The sequence below is a fragment of the Choristoneura fumiferana genome, chromosome 18 (assembly GCF_025370935.1).
Source record: "Choristoneura fumiferana chromosome 18, NRCan_CFum_1, whole genome shotgun sequence".
In the NCBI taxonomy this organism is placed as follows: Eukaryota; Metazoa; Arthropoda; class Insecta; order Lepidoptera; family Tortricidae; genus Choristoneura; species Choristoneura fumiferana.
Window position 1 is genome coordinate 14,191,816 of NC_133489.1, and position 24,059 is coordinate 14,215,874.

Sequence of the window (24,059 nt, forward strand, 5' to 3'; positions counted from 1 at the left end):
ACCTGACTACGAAGCTTGAGGTCCTCGGTTCAGTTCAATTCCCGGCCGGAGCAGATTTTTGTATGAATAATATGAATGTTTGTGTTCGGGTCTTATTTAAGTATACTTAAAAACCACAGTATACAATTAAAGAAAAAATTACAAAATAATAATAATAATACAGGGATGTGTATGGGGTCCCTTAGTTACAAAACTATCCCGTGGGAATATCGGGTTAAAAAGTAGCGTATGTGTTATTCCAGACGTCCGGCTACCTACATACCAAATTTCATGCCTCGAAGCCCAGCGGTTGTTATTTCGACATTTTATCCCTAGGAATCTCGTGGGAATATCGGGTCAAAAAGTCGTCTCTGTGTTTTCCTAGACATCCAGCTACCTACATACCATATTTCATGACTCTAAGCTGAGCGGTTATTTTTTCAAGACTTTATCCCTATCCCGTGGGAATATCGGGGTAAAAAATAGCCTATGTATTATTCCAGATGTCCAGCTACCTACATACCAAATTTCATGGCTCTTAGCCCAGTGGTTGTTATTTCGAGATTTTATCCCTAGGAATCCTGTGGGAATATCGGGTCAAAAAGTCGTCTATGTGTTTAACTAGACATCCAGCTACCTACATACTATATTTCATGACTCTAAGCTCAGCGGTTATTATTTCAAGATTTTATCCCTATCCCGTGGGAATATCGGGATAAAACGTATCCTATGTTTTAATCCAGGTTATAAACTAACTTTTCGCCTAATTTCATCTAAATCTGTCGAGCCGTTTCAGCGTGAAGAAGTAACAAACATACTCACGCACTCACTCACAAACTTTCACATTTATAATATTAGTAGGATAGGATGACATGCAAACGATTATCAACTTTAGGGTGGTGGTACACCTAACCTAAATAATATACTCGTATTTGTGCTAGGCAAGGCATTGCATTTATTTGCTTAAAAAACCGTGGCGCGATTCTTTTACCCACAATAAACACCGTACGAACAGGAGAGATATTAAATGATCGTTGTTTCGTATCTTGCTGGAATTCATGAAAACCGACGGCAATAAATTTGGCAGTAAGGTGGGTAGGGTGGCGCGTCGCGGTTCATAAACTCGAGTATTACGCTACATCATGCGATACCTAATGGGTAAAATTGTATAAATCTAAAATTGATACAATTGGTGATGCTTAATAAAATAGGTATAGGTAACGCTTATAATAAGGTTGGATCAAACATGCTGAGCTTATTATGAATGTGTGGCGTCTGAGTGTCGTAGCATCTGGTGGCGTGGGGGCTCTGGGCTCTAAGAACAAACATTAGGTCCTATTTGTCAATTGAACTTATTTTTTGAAGCAAACAAACTAATATTATATTATGACAATGACAACTGACAGCGGCGGGCGGCGCCAGAGGCATGTGGAGCCGAGATAGTTAAGCCCTAGCATGCATTGCTGGAGTGGAGCAAACGCACAAGGGTTTTAGACTTCACCTATTGAATTAAATTTTGGCTGGAAATTAATTAATATTTTTCAACTCCTGATCATCGATTAAAAATCGTCGTGTATGTTCGAAGATCGCCGAGTACTTTTGATGTTAATAGGTACATATTATTTATTACAAAGTTACTATAAATCAAAAATAATCTTATAATTATATAAACAAAAATTAAGGTTCTCAGAACCACCATTTCATAGTAATTATTGCAATAATGCTGCTGACAAGTAACTGTGTAAACTAAATAAAAATACTTTATTTATTTTTATACTTAATAGTGTCTTAAATTCCAAATTGCAGTCGTTAAAATAACACCGCTGTTAATTTATAAACTTTGAAGTTTAACAATATTAAGTTCCCTTAAACTGATAAATAAACATTATTACAACAGCGTAAACATTTACATTCAAAATTATACAATCTCAGACTGTAATTCAATTTGCTGCGCAAATACAGCATTACCCAGCGACTCGATAATTTAGTCTTTATCTATCGGTTTATTTACTTGGAGCCGGTGAACCAATGAACCATAACTCTTAAGCGTTTTTCTTAAGCGGATCAAACTGGGAGCTGTAGCAAAATGACAGGAAGTGAATTTTGCGAAAGTTTACTCAGTGAACAGTTATATTTTGAAAACAATTATATTTAAAGCACTATTCTTGATGCACCAAAGAAAATAGGCAAGTTTATCCATATCTTCTTTATTTCCTTATTGAATAGATATTTGTTTATTACATAAAAGAAAATAGGGGATACGTGAGTTTTCTTGGTAACACAAAAATACTAATAAATGTAGTAATGTAGTAAGTTTGCAGGTGGTAGGACTTTGTGCAAGGTCCATCTTGCTCGCTAATCGTGCCGTGAAGCAGCAGTGCTTGCACACTTGCTCGTTTGCCATCCAGTCAAATAAAAAAATAATAATTCTTTATAATATTGCTTGTCTATTGGTTTTATTGATACAAAATAACACAATAATAGTCCATTATTGTAGAGGCTGGAACAAGTTAGTTTGAATCGATAATACGAGTTCATCTTTTGCACTTTTGGCCGAAACTAAACACTGTGCTTTTCACGACCACTGCGAGGAAATAAAAAACATTTCGGCGTTTTCAGAAAAAGTTATTAAAACGACTTTTTTTTAGATTTGGATGAAATTTAGTTTTCCTACTCAGAATCAGGAGCACTAAACAAATCGATAGAGCTCGCGAAACTGATTACAGAGGTGGTAAAAACTCATTTCGGCCAAAATGGCTTTTACGACATTTCATACTGGAAGGATCGTTAATTGGCTCTTATTTTCTTTTGACAAAGTGTATGCATTTGTATAGTAAAGTTGTCAATCGCGTTTCTTTCCTTATTTTTCCACAGTTAAGTTTGTTATGCGTGAAATCAATAACCAATTAACATTAATCGCGTACAGCTTAGACTAAAAATTTCTCTCTAGCTATGGAACATGATTTTATATTGACGGCCAAACCAATCACTTAAATCAAGTTGCAACCAAAATGCAACAGTGGACGGTTGAGGTTCCATTGCAACTGGCACAGACGTCATCATCCCAGTGTATCGGGCAACTGAACTTAGTCGGCACAGTTCATAATTAAGCGGAGAGGATGGAGTCCATGATTACCCTCCTACTAATGAATGATCGTATCTGCCCAAAATGTCCGCTCGTTGAACACAAACATTGTCAATTTGGTGTAATAACTGATAGGTACTATGGAATTAGAATACCCAGTCAAGAACATGCGCAACGTTAGAATTTTGAGTTGGTTTAATAACCACATAGGTTTAATAACCTCGTTTATAGCAAAAAATTACTTCAAAAGTAGTTATTAAATTTTAAAATTAATTAATTATTAATTAAATTTTAATAACTAGTTTTGAAGTAATTTTTGACTATGAACGAGCTTATTTACCTTATAAAATAGTTTAGCCACGTCCATCCGCCCGTGAGTGGCTTAGCTTAGATATTGTTAAGAGGCCGTGATTTTGCATTAGTTTATAATTAAGTATATTAACCACGCGGACTAAGCAGTAAAATAAAAAATTGAAAAAAAAAATGGCAGCTCTCGTACAGGTAAAGTCGTGGGCATGAAGTTTTTTGTGATCTTGATGTATGGTGTACTTTGCTATAGTTTAAAGATCGTTTTTAGATTTAGGAACATTGATTGTCAACAGCATTAAATTAATGTCAAAATGGTTAAACACAATATAAACTTTACATAAAACTTAATGTCAGGCGGGCCGCTCACGGAAACTGGGAGTATATTTAGCTGCGGCAAACCATTGGACTTATAACTTAAGGAAAGTCATAATGATAAATAGTTACTTCTAGGTATTCAATAAATTTAAAAGATCAACACTATCACGACGTACACGTACGTACGTACGTACGTGGACGTGAGCGTACGTGGGACGACCGACTGGTCGCCGCCCGGATGGGCGACCCAGGTACCAGGTACCAGGTACGGATCTGCGACGTCTCCAAGTCGACGACTGGCAAGAGGCTGCGCACGATCGGGACAGATGGCGTGCTCCCTCCCCTCTTTGGGTCCCTGAGCCAAATTAGTTAGTTAACACTATCACAGCTTTCTAGGCATCACAAGTAAACGATTGATAGTTGAGCAACACTTGATATTAAGGGCCTGTTTCACCACTTGTCGACTAACTTTAAGTGACGGATATCAGTGATGCCGTCTCTGTTTGTTTTGTCCAAATAAACAAAGACGGCATTACTTTTATCTGACACTTAAAGTTATTCGACAGGTAGTGAAACAGGCCCTAAATTTATGCCGCATATTTAGGGGCTGTTTCACCACCCATTAATTAGTCTTAACTGACGGTTAAATGTGATGCCGTCTCCGTCTATTCGAACAAAACAAATAGAGACGGCATCACATTTAACCGTCAGTTAAGACCAATCAATGGGTGGTGAAACAACCCCTTAGTATAGAATCCTACACTGAGCCTACGTGCACATCACCGGTTTTATTTTCGGTACTCATATATTTATTTTTACACGTAACAAAGCTTAGTTAGGCGTAATGCATGTCAGTAAAATACAAAATGTCACAGGGAGAGAAGAAGACTATATGTTGTTTAACATGATTTCAATAGATACTTAGTTTCTGAAACTCAAAAAGCAGACGAAGCAGTTACTTTTAATGCAGTCTTTAAAACGTAGATTGCCAACATTGGTGCACTTAAATATCCTGCGCACAAAGAGATCGAAGCGATGTTTTGCAACAAAGACGATATCTACAACATTTATCTGTTTCGTGAGACGTCCTTTCGAAGAACAGAAAGGCGTACAAAATTAAACAGGGAATACTGAGAAACATTGCAATAATAATCAAAATGTTATTTTTGTCTGATAATTAATTAACGACAAAATTGAGTCCAAGTACAGCATAGCCTAAAAGCTATATAACAACGACAAGAGCAATCATATTTTAAAACCAACTAGAAATTAGATTGAAAAAGCTATGAAGATCCTTCAAAAGTTTATCGAGGCAAAATTTAATTAGGTTTACTCTTAATAATTATTTAGTAGAAGGATGGGTACAAAATAGAGTGAATAATTCCCAGTGGAGCGCCCTCTGAGGACTAGTCCTTGTTAATTAATCGCTCAACTAGCCGGGCCGGGCGGCTCTGGTTACCAGAAGCCGTATCGCTTGTTACGAAAAATGTTGTACATTTTTACAATGAAATAATAGAGAGAACGTAGTATTTTCTTTTCCAAAATCGCGGAGAGGTTGGGCAACCTTTTATTGTTAATGTATTATCTAAGACAAAAGTCTTGTTTTTAATCGGATTAATTCGACAACAAAGGGCCAGGAAAATACCCTTAATAACTAAAGCAGGTACGGAAGCTATAGAGTATGGTGGATGATTTTCGTACAGAAAAATGGGAATAAATTCCTTTTCGATTCGATATTCGCATCCTTTCTTTAGAAAACTTTTTCAATTTCTCTTGTGTTGATGCTGATCACGTACTTACAATGTGGATCTAATTTTAAAGTCTGCAAAAGACACCCACTGGTCGGCTCTAATGAAACGTTTTCTACAAATTGTTGTATTAATATTATCCATACTAATATTATAAATGCGAAAGTGTGTTTGTATGTTTGTCCGACTTTCACGCCTTAACGGAGCGACGGATCGATGTGATTCTTGGAATAGAAATATTTTATGGGCCCGAGAATGACATAGGCTACTTTTTATCCCGGAAAAATGCACAGTTCCCGAGGGAACAGCGCGCGATAACCGAATACCACGCGGGCGGAGCCGCGGGCAAAAGCTAGTAATATTATAAATGTGAGTGTGTTTGTATGTTTGTCCGTCTTTCACGTCAAAACGAAACAATGGATCGACGTGATTTTTGGCATAGAGATAGTTTATGGGTCAGAGAGTGACATAGGCTACTTTTTATTCCGGAAAAATGCAAGTTCCCGAGGGAACAGCGCGAGATAATCGAATTCCACGCGGACTAAGCCGCGGGCAAGAGCTAGTCTGCGCATAAACCTTTAAGTAACTAAGTACGATATTGTTATAATCTTTCGTTAAAATTTTGTGTACTTTAGGTATCAACTTCTATATGCGGTTTCGAAATTTCAGATCGGTGTGCAATTTATTACTAAACAGAAAGACCCGTTTAGTTCCTTGGATATCACATAGTAGGTCACGCGTGTGACCAATTTAACGCATTTACGCTAAAAAGGTTGTAACGGGTTTATCTCTGGGATTATATTATTATTTTTCACAGTATCTTATTTTTAGAGCCCAGTAGTGTACATGCATGATTTTTTTTCTGACGTAGTTTTAAAGGATTTGTTATACGAACAATAATTTTATTCGGGTATTACATTTCAAGTAAATATATTAAACAATATAAACTCGAATTTGTAGGTAGGTACTCTCGCTCAATAAAAAGTTAGTCAACTTTACCTATTTCCAGAAATAAATTATTTTTGAGGACAATTTTGCAATTCAACTGAAATATTGATGCTATAAAGTTTGCAATTTTAAAAGAGTAATGGAGGATTCCAGGTGCTACACAATCACTATTGGAAATTTGGAATAAAATTGAGCAAGATAAGCAAATGTGCTCGGAATCCTTCCTATATTTTTGTCATTTTGAGATAAAACAGGAAATTGTGGCTGTTATTTTTACATCCTATTAAGTAATGTAGCACCAGATTTATCTTCCGTCCATGTTTTCATGGACGACATTTTCGCTAGTGTTTTATGGTAGTAAAAGCAGGTTTATTTCGATGGTCAAATGTCAACATTCTCTACTAATTGTTTTGGCCTGCGTAATTGTTATTCTGGTGTTCACGAAGGCAACATACATCTCAGAACAGGGTTGGATGTGGCTCCAATGAGTTATGCCGGGCACATCCAGCGCAAGCGATCACCGCCGCCCCGGTGCATACGAGATGTGTGCAAATTGATGGAATACAAATGTCCTTAGAAACCCCTTTACCCGGGAGATAGAACCCTTAGTGAAATTCAGACATGGAGAATTCTATTAAACAGCAAAAATTCGAGCGGTGTATTCTTTTAGAAACCAATCAACCTAGGTACTTTTCTTTACCAATTCAATTCCTATAAATACCTACTGCACGAAAGCGATGCAAAGTAGGTGCCATTATCTTTCATATCCGGCCCATAGTTATATGTCCCATTGCTGGACAGAGGTGTCGATTAAGATTGGAAAAGTTTGGGCCACGCCATTGAATTGCTTCGCAGTAGGATGCAGGTTTCTTTCACCGAAAAGCTCATGATAATTTCCAAGTGTTCGCACAAAAATTTCGTAAAACCTAAAAGTTGTAATTCGAATTCGAACCCACGATTCTGTGATTGAGATGCCACAATAACTAGATAATCACGGATTTCTCATGCATATAAGTACTGAAGTAGTTTTAATTTTGTTTAAACTATAATTTTAATAAATTGACAGATACACTAACCTTTTACCAACTGAGCAAACAAGATATAGGTACTCAAACGAAAACCTTATTTTGAACCAATTTGTTCAGATAAAAACAATATTGGGTCGACCTTTACGCAGGTACCTATTTTAGAAGGCGGTCTCGACTTCACTTCGCGTGTGACAATATCGAGTACATTATTTTGGAATCTATTTACCAGTCAATATATATGATAATATTATTTCCACTGCAAATGGTTTCGTTTTGTGCTATTTGTTGCGGAACAAGTTATCATGTGTGCCTTTTTGTTGGCAAAATAAATATTTTGTGACAGTGATTCTACTATATTTTTCCTACTTATAATTAAGTAATATTATTAAAATTGTAAAGTTTGTGAGTGCGTGTTCATTATTCGATCACGCTAAAATGGTTTGATGGATTTAAATGAAAGAGTCTGGCGTAATAAGAAAGAGGAAGTGGCCCTGTGAGTATTAGGTATACAGGAATATTCCAATGTAGGTTGCCATTTCATAATTAAGAAATATTTTAACTTTCAGCCTCCTATCCTAAACTGTTAAGTACTGAGATAATAATATCAAGAAAGAGACCACTTCCTATGTTTCACTAAAAAAGTATGACTTTATTTCTACGAATAAATAATAAGTCAGGAATTGTAACTGCGTTAGAAAAATGGCCTTACGTGTCCTAGTAGGCGCGGCTCAAAAACCGTGTTCTGCGCGTCGTGCATCTGACATTTCATCATGCGCGCAAACCAATCCCAGCTTTGTCTCTGAATTTTAACCAATCGACAAGCACGTCTATTTGTAACCTCGAAAATGATTCGTATTTGAATCATAAGTCGTTTTGGTTTAAGTATAGCCACTTTTTGTGTGAAATTACGCTCCCTGACTTATTATTTATTCCTAGCTTTATTACGTTATAAAATAAATTAATACTCAATGTATTACACGTAACTATAACTGACGCGACAACCGTCACAGATCTGCTTCTCTTTCGTGACGAATTATTGCCGCAATACATAGTTTCTCGATTTTTTTTCAGAAATTAATTACGGTCTTGTAATTAACGCTACACTTAAAATTAATTGCAATATCTAAAACTAAAACACTAAATCCAACGTCTGCTTATAATTTGACTTTTTGTAAAAAAAAACCGTTTAAATACACGCTAAACTGATCTGTATAATATGATCTCTGCATGTATGAAGTTACATATTGACAAAGAACGTGCACTTATTTTTCAGTTCTAGTTAAATATATTAGCCTGAGCAGACTAAATAACTCTCGCTAAGATAACATTCTTAGCTAGAACTAAGGTACTCAAGTCCATCTGACCATACAAGTTGATATACTCATCTAAATTCAGTCAGTCCGTGACTGGAAGCCCGATCGACGGACTTAAGCTCGTAGTTAATTTGTGTCTGCTGAAAGTACCCCGGGACGGTCACGAACCGCAGTAATTGACTAAGAAGTTACGCAAAATAAACAATAGGTACTGTTACATTAAACAAATACTGGTTCAAGGATGTGGGTAATTCATTGACAGGCACCAACTTGCTAAAATGTGACAAATACAATACGATATTTGACAACAGTAACTTCTGAAATTGGCATACTTACCTATACAGTATAGTTATCATAAAAATATAAATGTACAGCATATGTTTAGCGAAGAAACAAAAATCGGTTGAAAATATAATTCACAACATTTTTTTGACAAATGTATAATATCTCTGGCTCTTTTAATAACGTTGTTCTCTCTATGCAGTAGGAGTGGCGCTACTTGCGTGTGACGTCACGCGCTACTAAATCTTTCTCTCTCTCATTTGAATTTCAAACCTTTCTAACACCGTTATAATAAAATATGTAGTTTAAAAAATGTTTTTTCACTCTATAACACGCATTGTCAAGCTTTAATTTATAAAATAAACAAATAATAGTCAAATGCCGTAATGCTCGTGTTTATTTAATTCAATAAAATTCGTACACTACAGAAAATCCAATTATTATTGTCCATACTTTTGTTGTAAAAAAAACGAATATTGAAAATTTGTTATATTTCGTGTACATGAAATGTATATTATTAGAATCCAGTATCGGATTATAGTCCGCGTGCGGCCCATGGATACGCAAGCCAGCCTCGTTGACAAATGAAATGATAATTTGTAGCTCTGAAAATAAAAAAGCTTTTATTTTCATCTGCCGTTTCACACAGGACGTAAAGCTGTTCAATTGCATCGTTTCACAGGGCGCGACCAGTAAGGGGATCAGCTTAAATTCTGCTGCCGTTTCGGTCTGATCCGGTTTAATCGTACAGGAGACGGCATTCTGTCTAGAAAAATTATAAGATTAGGTAGCTAGAGTTATCTAAGCTTAAAGTCCTAAGGAGGATTAACTGCTTTCGCTCTGCTTCTCACAAACAGGAATAAACTAATCGTTTCATTGTTTAGCTGTAAGGTAGTATAAGTACACTTGAACTTAGTTTATTTCCATAGTACATGACATTGTTATAAATAGGTAGGTAATGAATTGTATACCTGACTGCCTCCTGAGATCCACCAAAAATCATTATGCAACAACGATGTTATGAACAACGACCTTAACAAATAAAAAAAATCCTAAAACAACGGACGACCGTAGCCCCGAAATAATTAAAATAATATCCGAATGTAACCCTTCAACATTTAAATTTGATGACAGCAACGGACTATTATTGACATTTGGCGCACTCGCAGAATTTCTGCGGACACGTGATCAGAATCTCGATCAAGGGATTAAGGCGCCACGGGGCGTGCGGCCAAACTTAGCTTCGACCTCTGATGACTCCTAATTACTACAGAGCTAATGGAAATACACACAGTTGGATAATTTGGAAAAATTACATGAGTTTCGTCGCTTCTTTTTAATTGTACGTATAAAACAAGCAAACTAAAAATTATATAATTGTAAAACAGTCATTGCATTTGGCAATTTTTGGGATAGGTGAGATATGGTGAGATTTGGCATGAACCCCTCCCCCTCATCAAAATGTCACGCGAGATTTAGCTAAATGCGTAAATATTCTTGGATGAGAATCAGCCACAATTTACTCAAAATACTTGTATTACCTACTTCATTTTACTCAATTTTGCAATGTTTTTTTGGGAAAAAATAATTATGTGATATTTGGCGAGACCCCTCTCTCTCTTCTGTGAGATTGGATGAGATTCAATACTCCCCCAAATATATTTAATGAATGCCCCTAAAATTTCCTATGAGTGTTGCCCTACCGCGTGTGACTGTGAATGCCTGTCTTATTACGAGTACCTAATATTTAGCTTTAGCTTGTCTTTCCACTTAATGAAACAGATCCTTTTCCTCTCTCACTCTCTTTGCCAGCAATTGCTTCCAATGAAGGTAATAAAAAGTTGTTATTTTAATTTTATGGCTTGTTTAGTTCTGAAAATAACCAAGGATCACGGCTTTGGAATTGAGAGCATAAATTATTAACTATTATTACTAATTATAAGTTTAACTAAAAATATTTACTAACGTAACTGATTCATAAGATTAGCTTCACCCATAGTCGTTATCAAAAAGAGATTACTATATTAATCGCATATTGGACAAAACCACACGTACCATCAGTCAAATACGTGGTCTACCACCCTAAAGTTGATAATCGTTTGCATATCATAAAACAATAATGCCAATAGACGTGTCTTTCAATTTGAAAGTTCGACTTTAGCGACATATTCATTTGATAGGAACCTGTTTAAAAATTGACGGACCACTTATTTGGCTGATGGTACCTAGCTAAACCAGCAAATGCGGTTAGCATTCGTGATAAAAGATATAATGAAATTTAAGTGGACATATGATAGGCCTCTATACGTATGTGTGTCTATTTATGGCAGAGAGGGGGATGTTAAAAGCTATATTTTCTCATCGTGATGTATGGGAATCTTGCCTGTAGCTGTAATGAGAAATTCCGCTGTCACTGCTTTTTGTATGATGGCCCGAAAGCGGCACTTTTCAACGGCCTGATACAATTTGTGAACGCGTCACGGTCTGATATTACATACGGCAAACAATATACCGTTGTACTAAAGTTCCACATGAAACAAAAAGAGCGAAAAATATAAATCAAATGAATAGTAGGGTGTAGGGATTCTCATAGGATAAAGTTAATACTTTATTCCCTTAATTTGACAAAATTAAAAAAAGTTCATGATTCAAACCTCGTCGTTACCTAACAGTCCGAAATTTCTACATTTTAAAAAAAAAACAAAAAGTTTGTCTTGTATCATGTTCAGTTCATTGTGGCATACACTTGCTCGAAAAGCTTACTACATTTCAAAATCAATAAAAAAAAACTGAATCCAATGCCTATATCTCAAAAAGTCGATGCAGTTTTTTATTTTTTTAATATGGTATATTTTATCAAAACCGCACACCGAACACACCAACCATTGTTTACAATTATAAATATTACACAGCTCAAATATTTCAGGACACGCAAATGGGCGTTGGACGAATGCGTTTGGTCTCGCGTGACTCTAATCAAACTAAGCCAGGTAATTTTTAATTTTAACAATTACTCATTCATTAACATGCCAAAACAGTGCATGCAGTGGTTAACGAAAAAATATGGTAATTGCAACGATAAATTACTATTTTTAAAAAGTCCACTTTTAACTTAACTTGTTAATTACATAGTCCTTAGTTTAATAGTTTATTAGGTAGATAGAAAGGTAGTAAGAAAGTGGTAATAATCGAATAAAAATAACTTCAATTTGTTTCAAACTCGCATTCTTAATACGGTAAGCTACACCTAATGCAATATAGCAACGATAACATCTAACGCAAAGCAAACTCGTACTCGTTTTTATGGTTCCTCAAACAAGAGTATTTTCTCGGAGAAGCTAAAGAAATTCTATATAATGAGATAATGAATGATAAGAATCTCATGTCGTTTTCCTCTCTCATAAAATGCTATACGGGGGCCTAATTTTTTACTTCACAATGAAGAGTGCTTTCCAGGTTTTGGCATCGCACACACGCGCCATTTGGTCGGATCAATCATGCGGCTCAATTTACTCATACAAAACTGTCCGGTTTAATGTAGCGACGCAAATCACTCGGTACGAGTAAAAATATTACAACTCGATACTTTATAATACATTAACAAACATCGCGTGGTTTAACCTCCTAACGCAGAGTCCTTTATAAAGGACTTATTGTAATTTTAAAGCAAACTCTATCATAAATTACATAAAGTTTGATGTTCATAAATCAAAAATTTTACTTGGGCGTCAGAAGGATATAACGTTGAATCAGAGAATTTATGTTTATGTTTGTCTACTCGTTTGTTTGCTATTATATATAAAAAAAAAGATTCTTCGAATTATTCGCGGTAGTTCCTTTGAGTGGTCCTTCGAAGGAAACATTGCGTTTTTTTCTGCAATAGTTCCTTCACCAGCGATAAAGAAAAAACTGCGTTAACTTTTCGCCCTTGTTTCTTTGCAAGAATTGAAGGTGCTCTGCGAAAGAAGGAAAAGGCGAAAAAATAAACGCAATCCTCCATTCATCTCTTGTGAAGCAACTAGTGCGAAAAAAAAATAGTTCCTTCGAAGGAACAGCCAAAGGAACTACCGCGAATAATCCCATTCTGCCTCTATTATTGCTTCGCCAACTATTGATACTTAATAATTAAGTACCTGGGCGACCGAGCTTTACTCGGGCTAAAACTCGTTAATAAGCGTTTTCCCAGAGATTAGACCAAGCCAGATCGATTTGTCATCCCCGAAAACCCCTACATACCAAATTTCATCGAAATAGTTAGAGCTGTCTCCGAGATTCTGATTATATACATGTATATACCGAATCACTTATACACTGTGAGCATTGTGGCCCCGTGGTAGTTGTTTTCATGTAGGACTCCGTAAATAAATAAAAAATGTTTTATTGGCTAATCTAAACTCTATTTCAGGCCCATATAATACGTAGGTATTATTTACTACGTTGATTATTCGTTAGACGGTAGTAGCCACTGTTTTTTTTTTATAATTAGGTAATCTTATTTAAACAAGTCTAGTAAGTAGTATCTAGTTGTAGTGCGGGTAGTTCGAAGGACTCTCGCTGCTAGGCAGACTTGACACCCCATACACCTAAGTCTACTCGTGACCACGGCCACTGTAATGTGGTCGAAACGTCGAAGTAAATATTATTCGTGTTTTTAGCGTGATAAGTCCCAATTGTGGTATTTTAATTATAACCTTATTTAATTTTCTATAACAGAAATAGTTTTGTAATATACAAACGAGGAAAAAATTACGGGTATACTTTTCATACAACTTTGTACGGCAAGTGGCTCGTTAGTTCTCGTTAGTGTATTATAACAATTTCTTCTGCTATTTTCGACAATGTATGCAAAATTGTGATAACCAGATTACCGGTGAAGGGAAAACGCTGCTTTTCTTTAAAAATAAAACTCTATCAGCTTAGTTATACATTTTTTTACAAGCCCTAAGGTACGAGTACGAGAATCGACTTCTCTTTGTAATGCTAATTTTTAAACCAAGGAATTCATTTTTTATTCATAAGTTTTTCTGTTCAAAAGCTTGCAGTGGGAGCAACCGAGTCTGATCGGCCTGAGCTTGCCACTGAATTGTTAAAATTTAGGACCAATGTAAAGTTAAAACGCAAATACCTACCTAGATGCTCACTTTAAGGTGATTGATGTTGTACTCTTGAAGGTGACAGAAAATACATGGATGATATCAACATGTTATATAACTGGTATTTTACTAAGCCAGCTCAAAATATTTCTTAAGTTAAATCCAACAAAATAAGGGTAGGTAAAGTCGAGGACATAAATATCTATACAGCTATAGCGTCAAATATATGTGTACCTTATGGTTATCAGTGTACCTAATAGATATTTTTGATATCTTGGTAACGTACGTAATACGAGTATTTATGACCTTCATAATGGAGCTAGAGGCAAGCACATGTAGTAAGTACACTGCGCCCTACATTGATTCGATCTAATGGCAATGTTTAATGTAGTAGTTAGGGAATCTCTGAACTTAGATACTCTTGGTTTGAGTATATAAAGCATTACAGGTAGCATAAAAACCCAGCAATCGCACGGCAGCTAAAGGTTTATTCTGGTCATTTCAAAAACATTGTAGGCTGAAATTCCAACTCGCGCTTCAAATGCTTTAGTTGTTAATTTTCAGGAAATTCAGCTTTCTTTCAATTATTTTGCTCCGTACACGTTAGTGAAATAGACCAGGAAAATAAAGAACGTTTACAAAATAAATTATTGCAACAGGATTATAACAGTCAAGTCAAGGCATGCTTTTGTAAGCTTAAAAAATGTGCTGGAAGAATTTATATTAAACGAAAGAGCAGAGAATATTCGCTATTTTGTTGTTGGTTTACTACGAAGAACCATGCCTCCATTTTCGCTTAATAAAATAGGATGTGTGTAGGCAGATCAGAACAAAAAAGAGTGGATTTCAAATGAGGACACCGACTTCTTTGCATCTATCACATTATAATCGTAAAATTATCGTCAACAATTAGGTAAGAAAGAGGTTCTTCACTTTTATATTTTAGTCGCCGTACTCTATTTAAATGCTTTGAGTAACTACTAAAACAGTTCGCGCATTCTGGAAAAAAAACTCAAACTTCGACGGCATGCTTCAAATTTTATTTTTGTACGTGTTACAAAATGTATTGACACAATTATTAAAGCATCTATTTAATGATCTGTAAGTATAAAATTAAAATGTTTTTTGCTTCAGTGAAAGACTCGTAAAACTAGTCAAAAGCATCAAATACTTCCTAACCTTCAGCACTGAATTTCATTATAATAAAAAAAATAGTTTATTGAAAAAAGTATCGCTTTTTAATTGCTTGCCGTTGGTCCCACAACAATAGGCAAAGCCTGTCACGTGGCAATAATAAATAGTATTTGTGTTGCAGGACCTTTACCGCATCGTTTCCCGGTGCGAGTAGAGTAAATGATTCAGCCCTTTTTTGAATAATTTGACGGAAACAAGATACATAAACAAAAATAAATTCCCAGGAAATTGTGTCCATATTGCCAAAGAAAAAGGAAAGGGTTATGCTGAGGTCTGCCCTCTGAATAACATTGCGTTCATAGAAACCCACAGTATTCTTAGGAAAGGGTAAGAGAATTAGATACTGATCGCATTCAGGAGCGGGTTTTCATTGCGAAAAGCCAATATTCGACACATTTCTCCTCGCATGGCACACTTTTACATTTGGACTGCGTCGCTCATTGGCGATTCAACCCTTGCGCGGTCGAACAAACTGGATTAGCTCGGGACATGTTCGCTCGCTAGGGAAATAAATTGATTTTTTTTTATTTTGTTCTGTTTCCAACTCGCGTCCACAATAACAACCCACAATGAAAAATAATATTTTCACGAAAGATTGAAACAGTACCCATTAGATACCCATGTGAATAAAACATGGTCGGAAACAAAATAACAGGATGCGATGTATACCAGTTCTGCTGGACATTTGGGAGACCTATTTTGTTCAATGTATGCTTTGGATGGTTACGTATATCTCAGACAAATTACTGCCTTGTATAAATTTGGTTGATATATATTTAAACTGTAAAGTTTATTTACTTAAAGGTCGTACAGATTAATATTTTTCGTTTTTCTATTAACATTTTTCTGTTAAGTATTTTTGATGTGATATACGAAACGATTACGTGGATGTATGTTCCTTTTTCAGTGTGCACTAAAATTACTTAAGCAAATAGAAAACGACTGATCAATAATAATGCTCACTATACACCACTAATTTTATAACTAGGTAGTTTTAAAAACATATTCGAGCAGCATAGAACGAGAAATGTTCAATGCTTCAGCAGAAACCATTTTGCTGACCCTAAATCACTAACGCGAAGGCGATTGTCAAAACTTGCGTTATTGGATGACCGCACATTGTTATATTTTTTACCGACGCTATGAAAAATCCATCAAAAGTTTTTCATGTCGTTAGCAGTGGCCCTAGCGGGAAAAAATAAAGTTGCGATGCTCAGAACACATGTGCTCAGATTGATTGAACTTTCTTACTCCAAACTTACTTATTTATATTCCGTACGAAATTTTATTACGTGTCATATTTATTTATTGCTATCAGTCGAAAAGTAATATAAGTTACTGACTAACTGAGTTATATTCGTATGTTTTTAGCAATAAAAGTGATGTGTTCTGATTGTCTATGACAGATGGTCATTGAATAAACAGCGTTCCTAAGAAATGTGTTTGATCTGATTCCTGGTATTATTCCTAGTATTTCCATATCTATCAACTGGCGACGATGAGCATTGGAACCCTACCATGTTTCAACCCGAGAAGCCAAAAGTAGGACCATCATATTTTATGATACCTAGCTGTTATTTATGTTTGATAATAATTCATTGTTTAATTTTGTTATATGTTTTTATTTTAGGTTCCCCAACTAAGGGTGAAGGAGCTGATGTGTTCTGATTGTCTATGACAGATGGTCATTGAATAAACAGCGTTCCTAAGAAATGTGTTTGATCTGATTCCTGGTATTATTCCTAGTATTTCCATATCTATCAAAAAGGCTAAATTATATACGTATATGAAAGAATCCATTCAAGTTTTTTTGAAGAATAATGCTACATTTTTTCATATCGCGTTTAACGAGTAATAATAATAGACACCTAAATACTCACAAATCCAGTAAAAGGCAGAAATGAGCGATGCGTTAATAATATAATTATGGAATTCTTCTTCAAATACATTCCAATTTTTTGTACTGAGTTCATGGTAGATCAAGATCACATTCACGAGTACATATTTACTCAAGGGATAGAAAATCCTTGTCTGAGAAAATTGCCTCTGATCGGATTGGATGACAGGCAGGAGAGCAGTGCGCCCGATTGTCATTCCATTTAGAGCCGCGAGTTCGTTTTGCATTATGGACGGTGTCAAAAGGCAAGCAAGATTTTAAAGTGGACGAGCGGAGCTTATGATTTATTTCTATGACATATATTTATAATCACGAGCCAGTGATTTTACGTGGTGTACATAGCAAACATACTCGTACAACCACCAATTGCACTTACTAATATGCGCACAAGGGGTAAGGTAATTTGATTAAAATAAAGTGACACTTGAGACTTCAGCATACTTCAGAATTCGATAAGAGATTTTTGTTACCTTTGTGTTGAGGAATAATGCAAGTTCCTTAATGAAACTAGTTCATGCCTCTTGTTAGTTTATTATCTATTCAAGCAGCAACTTGCAACGCCATAATTCTATAACATATAGGTATACGTAACAAACTAAATGCACGGAATAAGGGTATCACGTATTGATTTTATCGAACACTGAATAATGTTTATAGACGAGATAGACGTAAGGACGTGTCTCCATTATTAAAGAATACATTACTATCGCGTGTGGAATATTATATTGTTTCAGTGGAACTGCGTCCTAAGTAAACGAAATAAAACACAGCAGCGATAAAAATGACAGAAAATGTTTTCTTCAAACAATAACATAACACATTATACTAAGTGGTTTTTATTTTACGGGTAAAACTATTTTTTTTATGAATGTAGAATACACAATACAATGGATCTATTGAGCACCACATTAAAGTAAGTAATACAGAAAACCGATACATAGAGAAAAAAATTATAAAGTAACCAACATCTATACTAATTATTCTATTTTGCACTATACTGTAGCACTACTTCATTATGGATTACTACCATTTATTGTTATGGAGGAGCGTTGTCTCCAGACACAAGCTTACTTTTTGTTTAATAAGAGGCTCCGACCTCGTCTGTAAACCATGTTAAAATACCGAAATAAACTTTTTCAGTTTCATTATTTTGACATTATTTAATTTACTTACTTTAAAACAATCAATTTAAGCTGGATATGAATTAAATAATTAATAATATACTTTTAAGACAGTATGCATTATAAATTACTAATTTTGCATTTTATTATTACTACATTCAATAATCAGCATGAAAAAAATTAGATTTAATATATTGTCATATCCTGTACGATACTTTCCATCCCAATATAAACACAATAAGTAAACAGATATATTTTTGTTTTGTTTTGTTATTTTAATTTGTCTAATATCGACTTTAGCCTCTGGGAGTAAGTGTTCTGTCAAGAGCAATGTTGCCAAAATCAATATTAAATATCAATACCATATGGCGATATTTATATGATATAACTTCGTGACAACAGATGTGGAGGATAACTTTAAGGTTTTTGTATTAAAGTCGATACAATGGCATTGGCTCTGCCTATTTTAACTAAGTTAGTATAGTTCGAGGAGCAAAGTTGTGTCTGACATTGAGGAAACGAATAAGGGCTTAATGAACAATTTTAACATGAAACATGTAAAAGTGCAAGATAATTAACTAACTTGTAAAAGTTTTAAATAATTTACTGAAACAGGGGTTGCTTAGGTACATATCAATGAACTAAAATAATTTCTTTGCTCACCCGCGACCTTATGATAGCTAGGTACGTTATAGTTTGGTGGTGATGATGGATGCATGGGTTTGTGTGACTTGTGTGTGTTCTTACAGTGTGGAGTTGGAGGAACTGCATGAACACGCATATCTTGCATAAATATAGCTAAGGTCGCGGGTGAGCAAATAAATTATTTTAGTTCATTGTAAAAGTTTTGGTGTTGATAACGTCAAGTTATCCGATTACAAACTGTTTAAACCGTACATATGGATTCTTGTTTGACTTCATTTCCCGCTTGTCACGCGATAGGCGTTTTAGTACGGATTTTAAAGGTAAATGAAGAACTTTGGGGTACGTAACAAACCAAATTTAGAACAAATAGGTAAGTAGTTTAATTTAAAACCAGAACGTTGTAACAGCTTATATTAGCATCCGCTGAAATAAAGTTTCTGCAAATAGTGTCTGTCAAGAGTGGTTAAGCTTAAGTGCAGCTATTTGATTTATTCATTAGAATTTATAGTTACGTAATTAGAATCGGAGTACGTTGTTGAATGTATTTAAGTGCTATCTGGTGAATTGCATTACCCGTGGTTTCTCACTGTAAAGTAAACTATTTAATGTACATGAAACTACCGTGAGACTCACTCATATTAAATGATATTGTAAAGGATAACTCACGTCTTAAACCGAGTTTAGCTCGACATGTTTCGGGCGGGGTGTTGTGTCGCGCGAGCAGAGCGGTGGCGCAGTGTGCGTGTTGAGGCAGCCGCCGAGTCGCGTGCTCCTGAGCTGTCGAGCTAAACTCGGTTTAAGATGTGAGTTATCCGTTACAATATCATTTAATATATTTAATGTATACATAGGTAGTAATTAAGTTAAGCGAAGTACAGGTTAAAAAGTATTATGAGTTTATTTGTATCAATAATAAAAATATATAAGTAAATTGAATTAGCACGTATACTTAGTTTTTATTATTTACCTATGGCAAGTTGAAGCTAATCAGCTTACGCACCATATTGTTTTTACAAAATGGACAACTCCGTTTTCTTTCAGTTATTATTCCATAACAATAGAAAACGACAGAATGAGCAATCTTTTAATTTCCCATGCCGATGCGGTACGCTCTAGGAACGTGACTCAAATGTTCATTAGCTCTTGTTGTTTTGTTGCTTTTTTGTTTCTTTCAAGACTCTTGACGTTAATTTTGTTTGTACTTAGCGTTTGTTCTGTTCATTTAATTAAAAGTTTACTCTTTTCTGGAAGACTGAAATGGCGCAAAATTGAATGATTGACATAAACGTTTCCCGACACTAAAGCATACTGGTAATAATTTTTGGTCCGCCATTACTGAAATACGCTCAAGGAAACTGTCATAATAACTATTAATAACTAAGCCGAACAAATTAGATGCTAATAGTTTATTCAAATATTAAAAGTTTGCAGGAAGTAAGGTAGTATGCTTATATAATCCGTCAATATCAGAAGCACGTGGCGCCACGAAGATGTATCGTGTTTCTTCTTTCACTTACGCGACCGAGCCCGTGCAATGTTGACCAAACTGGTTTACGTCATGTCGAACAAAAGGGTAAGTACGTTGTAAACTCTCCGAATTGATGTTTGTAGATCATTCGCACAAAGCCACGTATTACGAAATGTTTTATACAGAACCGCTACAAAGTGACATAATAAAAGTAAACTTTTATTTTACCACGGACAATATTAATTTAGTGCACGCTATTTGAAATATTTTTGCAGTTGAATATCGCAACCAAAACTGCAAACCTTAATTTTGCGGGAGTTTTGTTCATAAAATAAAATAAGCCCCTCAATTACGCATTCAAACAAAGAGGCTGGTAGGTATAAACCCGGTTGGGTTTTAATAAACCGGGCAGCGCTCGCGGTGTCAGTTATGAATGTTATGTTATTATGCATACAGTAACAAGGCACAGCAACAATGCTTAGGGCGTCCTACGTCGACTAAAGCATAATGTGCGCGTGGTTTCAGGAGCAGAAAGCCCATTTACCTTCTGTAGTGGCTTTGTACTGCCAGTCTGGCGGGTTAAGCATAGCGACTGCCGGGACAATGGCTCGGACCGTTTTTAAAATGCCTCTCTCATTTCTGGCTTCTGGGAGTTACCGAAACAAAATGAGTTCGGCTTGATCAAGTCGAGTTCTGAATGAAACGTTTCGGCGTAAAGCGAATCTTTTATTTTGCTTCGAGACAGCTTAAGAGAATTTGTTTCAGGATAATATTGCAGAGACTGTTTTCTTTTCTGCTTCTGTTTTGTCGTTTATGGCTATTGCGATTCGTAGCTTTTACTTGTAGATGTCCAAACTCAGTGTGAACGATTATAGGTTTCGACCAATTTATATTTTTTCCTTTCTCAAACTTAGTTACAGTGTGAATGATATGAAGTTTTGGACCAATTTATATTTTTTACACATCCTGTAATCAGAAATATAAAACAAATGCCGTTAAATTATTCTACAACAACTTAACTATACGAGTACAACACAACTATTCTCATAGACAATTGAATCCAATCTTATTTCAGGAGCAAAGCAGGCGCAGAAAATGTTCTGAACTTTCAATTCATTTGTGTCGTTTTAATTTGTAAGTATAGATATACTTGGGTATAGTTACATAGTATCAAAGTAAAATAAACAGCACAACTTCCGAAACTCTACGGAGAGGTACATTTTTGCTGGCCGCTCCCGTCATTTCTGAAGTTCAAGGAACCAGACCCTACAGGATTAAAACGTGAAAGATAAAGGTATTCTGATCTTATGATTCCAGATAAAATCAATGTCGGCGGCCGATCGTAAAATCCGCCCAATCATGAAATTCCTAGGCATATCGTGAAATGCCGCCATTTCATGATATGCCTAAAAGTTGGCCAGGCATATCACGATGTGCCTGAGAAACAACACGGCAGATCGATTAGAGCAACGCACTTGTCGCTCTATAGAAAAATTAAGGTAAAATAGAAAAATTTAGGTCCGACGAGCGAAGCGAGGAGTGGTTAGTGTGAATTGTGACCACAACGCACGAGCCGAGCGAGCGAAGGGAGCGTGCCGCGGCAGCGGCCGGCGAAGTGCCAAAACCGATATGGCGGCGTTTCATGATATGCCTAGGAATTTCATGATCTGTTTAAACTGGCCAAATCATGAAATGGCGGCGTTTCATGACTGCTTAAATTTCATGAGCCTAAATGTCACTAGGCAAATCGTTAAACGGTGAGCTTTGAATGATATGGCGGATGTCTCTTAGCCAATTCATGAAATGGCGCCATGTCACGAAATGCCTAGGAATTTCGTGATCTAGCAGATTTTACGATCGGCCACCGACATCAACACTGCTTCAAAGTTCACAGAAAGTGATGAGTTTTAATCGCTTTTTCAAATGATTCCTTTTACTTTTTATTTCAAAGTTAGTTAAAAACCCGGAATCTAGATAGGCCCAACGTCTATCAACTACCTAAAAAAGCCAAAAGTTTCACAAAACTTTTTGGTAGCACATAAAGTTTTTAAGTTAATAAGAAAAAAAGTGAAAATTATAAAAATAAAATACACGGTTCACTTATCTACGTATTCTCTCATAAGCCAGAAAAGTTTCCTCAAAACTTAAATTAGGTAAGCACATATAATACGGTTAAGGTGAAAGAGCTCAAACGGAAAGCCAACCGTGAAATGCGCGCCGGCGCTCTTATAGCTCGGCTACTCAGCGCAGCCGTCTGGGGTGGCGAAAATCTATCCTCACCTTCATTACAATTATTATTTTCACTTGCAGGGTTGCACACTACACTAACTAAATCACATTCTAAAGTCTCATCCACACCAACCACTTGCGTAGTTTGCAAAATCTTTTTCCAGCTCGATGGCACTGACCACCGACCATCACCATTATAGTTCAGATTGGCCACAGATAAGTCGTCATCTCAGTTTCTCTTTGACAAGGAACCACGGATTGATTCGAAACAGTCGGGCATACCTAGGCTATTAAAACGGTAGTTTTAATTTTAAAACAAGTTATACTGACCGATTTAAATGATTGATTTTGCGGAATAAATGCATAAGTTGCAAATCCCACGGAATTTCATAAAATTGGATTTTGAATCTTTTGACAATTTTTTTTTAAATCTGGCAAAAATATGGTAAATAAAACTTCGGACAAATAGCAATTTGGAAAATGAAAAAAAGGCTTATTTAAAGTCGGTATATGAACTAGTTTGCACCTACTTAATATGTATAGTTAGCAGTAGAAGGATCTCAGTGGTTGAACTCAAAATGACTAGGTACCCACAGTTACACTACACGTCGACGCCATTTATGAACCGATTCCAAAAACATTTATTTTTTCTTTAAAAACTTACAATGTTTTTTTTTCAAACGGATATGTGGAAACAAATAAACAATTTTTCAATTTACCATAATTACCTATTCTTTAAATTAATTTCAATTGAAACTATTCGTCGACAAAATCGCGTTAGCAACTTTACTATTAAGGGAGTCAGAATCAGTTCAGTGGTAAAATTAGATAAAAAGTTCGTCCACACGAATGTTATTTTAATAGATGGCATTGTCGGGTCAACAATAATAGAATCCTTTTAGAACGTAGTCGCTACTTTATTCCCAGTTTCTTTGCAGAGAACAATATTTTCCAATTTAAGTGACAAAGTGCACTTAGGCAGGCTTGTCTGAAACCAAAACTTTGCCATTTGAACTACAAAACAAGTTGCAGTAAAAGAAAACCACTTTTTATGTTATTTAACGCTTTGAGTGACTTTTCAAAACAAATTTGTAATCCAGACTTTTTGTGCAGAAAGAGCACGTTGGCAACTAGCGCTGGATTTGTGACAGTTTATCATATTTTTACAAACGCAGCCTTTACGTTTCGGGACATCGAAAAGCTTTTAACGGATTAAGTTTGCAACGTCTACGCGCTATAAATGAAAATAATGGTGTCGGACTTTTGATGCATAAAATATGATTGTTGACAAATGGCCAATTTATTTTCACGGACTATGTTCATCGGAGCATCAACGTTTGACGACTTTGATTAACCATTTGAAATAAATTAAATAAACTAAGTAACATTTACTATTTATTTTTAG

General features: G+C 35.6%; 1 protein-coding gene across 1 annotated transcript in view; it reads right to left on the reverse strand.

Moving 5' to 3' along the window:
- Positions 1-9,548: 9,548 nt before the first annotated feature.
- Positions 9,549-24,059, reverse strand: part of LOC141437614 (NADH dehydrogenase [ubiquinone] flavoprotein 2, mitochondrial-like) — an 82,489-nt gene continuing 67,978 nt past the window's right edge. Inside the window, exon 7 of the mRNA XM_074101060.1 lies at positions 9,549-9,612. The gene's annotated coding sequence lies outside the window, so the exon portion shown is untranslated. The remainder of the gene's footprint in view (positions 9,613-24,059) is intronic.